Consider the following 3805-nt stretch of genomic DNA (forward strand, 5'->3'; position numbering starts at 1 on the left):
CGGCATCCCGAATATGGGGTGGGAGACTGTTCCATACGCTAGGGTTCCTGTAACTAAAGGCTTTACCGCCAACTGTTTTTTTATTAATGCGTGGAATATGAAGAAGACCTGCAGAAGACCTTCTGTGATCTAAGCGACTTGGATGGTAACATTAATAAGTTCCATTAGACAGACAGGTGCCTGACCTCTGAGAGCCTTGTAAGTAAGTAGAAGGATTTTGAAGTCCGCCCTGTACCTGATAGGAAGCCAATGAGAGAGATATGTATGGGGGTTATGTGGTCATACTTTCTGCTCCAAGTAACAATTCTAGCTGCTGCATTCTGTAAGTATTCAAACTCTTTGCTGTGACAAATCTAACATACTTTAGGCAGACAAAATGACCTTAAAAAGCCACGTGATTTTTGAGTAGTCTGCCTGTGTGTAGTAACAGTGGTTCACATTATTTCAGAACGTATACTCCCGTCTCTGTAACTTTCCTCAGTCAGCTAGTGAACATTCTGTATTTACACCACGAATGCGCTACCTTGTCTTGCGCGCGGTCACGCTGGCCGTCCACAAGCACGGGCAGGAGCAGGGAAGACGAGGCCGCTCTGTAGTGCCCCTGTGGCTCTCCAGCAGAGGGGAGCACTTTGCTCAACAGCCCCGAGCCGAAGGACCCAGTAATAAAGCTGAAAATCTGGCCAGTCCTCCAGTCTCCCTGGGGCGCTGAAGAGTATTTCATCTGACGCTGAGGTTCCTGTAACTCAACACAAAATTGAACACGGCGAGTTATGAGTTTGTGAAGAAGTGACAGCGGTACAATGTCAACCAGGAGGTTAAACTGCAGGAAAGAATAAATTGAATCTCTGATATTCAAGCACGCAGTGTGACGTCCACTGTCTATTCAAATGTGCTCTGCAAGTCTTACAATACTTTTTCATATACCGTCTCCCGGTTATTGTTTTGTGAGGGCTTGAACTGTTTCTCGGTAGAAATAAGACCGATAACTCACTGCTCCAGGATGCACACTATCGTCGATGAAACTTGTGGTGTAAGCAAGCGAAAAGAGACAGATCCTTCTAAAACACAGAGGCCATCAGGAGGGCAGAAACACTCTGCAACAGGTAGGAGCTGTGGAGCCGTGATTCCCCCGAGCCAGAGCCCTCGTCCTCCCTCGACAGCGAACTGAGCTCCAGCGACTGGAGCAGCTACCTGCCGTCGTGGGACCTCCTGCAGATCGGGAATGGGTAAGGCAATTCGACACGAGCCCATTCCTCTTCCCACTGCTTACACTCCTATAACAAATAGTTTCAGGGTGTTCAAGTACAGGATGAAGAGATTACAGGTGTTCCCAATTGGCTGAGGATACAACTGTCTCTCTGAGAAAGCACACAGATTTAACATTGACTTAATCGTTATAGGTGCTCGTTATTGTATACATAACCTAAAGAATAAAAAATAAAATAATTTACCGTATCTCGTAGTAGCAGGTTCTCTCCTAATTACGAGATTCTACTGCGCGCCTAATTTATGTGGTCGAGCAGAGCAAACTCGTTCTTGTTTGAGGATCCGTGTGAATCACAATATAACAGGTTGCCCACACTCTGAAATTATCCTTGTTATCTCCTCAGTACGATATAATTTCCTAAGATTTTTTCTTCCTTGGTAGAATTATTGCGCAGACTCGCATCTGATACACACGAGGGCATGTCTAAATGTCACAACATGAAAGCTGTGCGAACCTTCTCTTTATTTGCCTGTATAATGTACCCCGGTGATCTGTAATGTACTCTTGTGTGCATTGAATAGCATTTTTATTATTGCAATATAAATGTTAAAGAAGAGAAAACACAATGAGGTCGAATTGATCAGCAGCGTGAGCCGACTCGCCGGTAAACACACTGTCCAGCGGCGTCTGGAGTTCACTAATAACTCTCTGCCCTGAAGGACAGGTTTCCAGGAGCCCGCAGTGCCGGACGAGCAGAGAGCGGAACTACAGCATCCCGGGCCGCGGCGCCACCCGGACCTCAGCGACGGACCGGCGGTGCGCCGTCGCGCCAATCACGCGTCACACCCGTCGCAGTTATGTGACGTATTATAAAGGCGCGAGCGAACGGGCTTTTATCCAATCGAGGAAGGAGTCGCGGTGATTTTGTTTTTGCCGCGGCTTTTAACCAATGAGCGCGGAGATCCAGGAGCTGAAGAGAGTGACGTCGATGCTGTCCAATCACCGCCGTCGGCTGGAGGTAGGCGTGACTTCCTTTTACATTGGGTGAGTGACACGGCTTCTGGCCAATCACCGTGGACTTCCCGCTTCTTTTTAAATTTTTTATTTACTTCCACTACAACCACGGAAATACCGCCCACATCTTGAGTGACTCGGCTCTGAACCAATCACCGCGGATTTCCGGTACCTCAGCGAAGTAACCGCCCTCATCGTGAGTGACGCGGCACTAGGCCAATCGCCACGGAGTTACCGGTGTCAGGCTCAGCGTCGAAGCCGTTGTCCAATCAGCGCCGAGATTTCATCAGGAGGCGGGAGGGATACGGCTCTCGTCCAATCACAATTTCAGTTCCCGGGCTTGACTGAATTCGGTGACACTTCCGAGAAATGTCCACTGGGCGGCGACAGAGACACACGAGTCTACGGCGGTGAGTCTCACAGCGCTCTTGTGCAGAGATTGGAAATCAATACAGGATAACGTATTACACCTGAAGAAGGCTCCACGGCCGAAACGTTGTGTTCTCTTTCTTCTTTTTTTCAGCATGGAATAAACCTATTACTTGTTCCAATACAGGATAACTATGACTTTTCTGAAAGCAGCCCTGAAACTTAACACGTATTTTGGTTATTTTGTGCTGTAAAAACATCCTGGGCTGATTTGCAAATTTATATAAAGAAAGAGGCTAAAATTACCCTTACTCTAATGAAACAGATGGTATGTTAATTTTTAATCCCATTGAAATTAACATGAAAATATCTTTTTAATTGACTTAATTATTATACATGCACGTTTTTATTTATATGAAGTGAAATTATCTGGGAAGGGTCCTGTTAGAACATTTTAAATAGCTGTAAAAGTGTATTTACAGACTATATCAGCCCTTATCTTTATTAACCTGGTTTAATCTTTTTTTCAGAAGTGTAAATGTATTATACTACGTAGCCCTGATGGTATTATTGATGTGCTATATATATACTCTTGTTTGTATTGTATCTATTTTTATTGCTACAATACAAAAGTTAAAAAAGAACTGCACTTCCGAGAAATGTCCACTGGGCGGCGACAGAGACACACGAGTCTATGGCGGCGAGTCCTATAGCGCCTCCGTACAGACCCTTGCTGTGCGGAGACTGAAAATCAATACAGATGATAACTGTGACTTTTGTGACAGCAACTCTGAAAGATAACGTAAAGAAGGAAACTAATATTGACATTACTTTTAAAAAAGTAAAATCATGCTACATTTAAACCCATTGAAAGTAATATGAAAATATCGTTTGTATTTAAAAAAATATTATACTTCCACGATATAATAATTAACGAAATGCTGTGAGAGGAGACCCATGTTTGAACAGTTTAAAACGGATGTAAATGCGTCTGTACAATTTGAAACATGTACGGACCTTATCTGCTTTTGTTTACTATTTAACAAGATTACTTGTTTTATCTTTTTGAATAACATGTACATGTATTATCGTATGTACCCCTGACTATACTCTGTGTTATATGTATTCTTGTTTTTATTCCATGTATTGTTGTTATAATTAAAAATAAAAAGACGCGAATCGGTTACGTAATGAGGAAGTGGCCCACGGGGCTTG

The sequence above is a fragment of the Atractosteus spatula genome (assembly GCF_055471065.1).
Source record: "Atractosteus spatula isolate fAtrSpa1 chromosome 10 unlocalized genomic scaffold, fAtrSpa1.hap1 SUPER_10_unloc_2, whole genome shotgun sequence".
Classification (NCBI taxonomy): Eukaryota; Metazoa; Chordata; class Actinopteri; order Semionotiformes; family Lepisosteidae; genus Atractosteus; species Atractosteus spatula.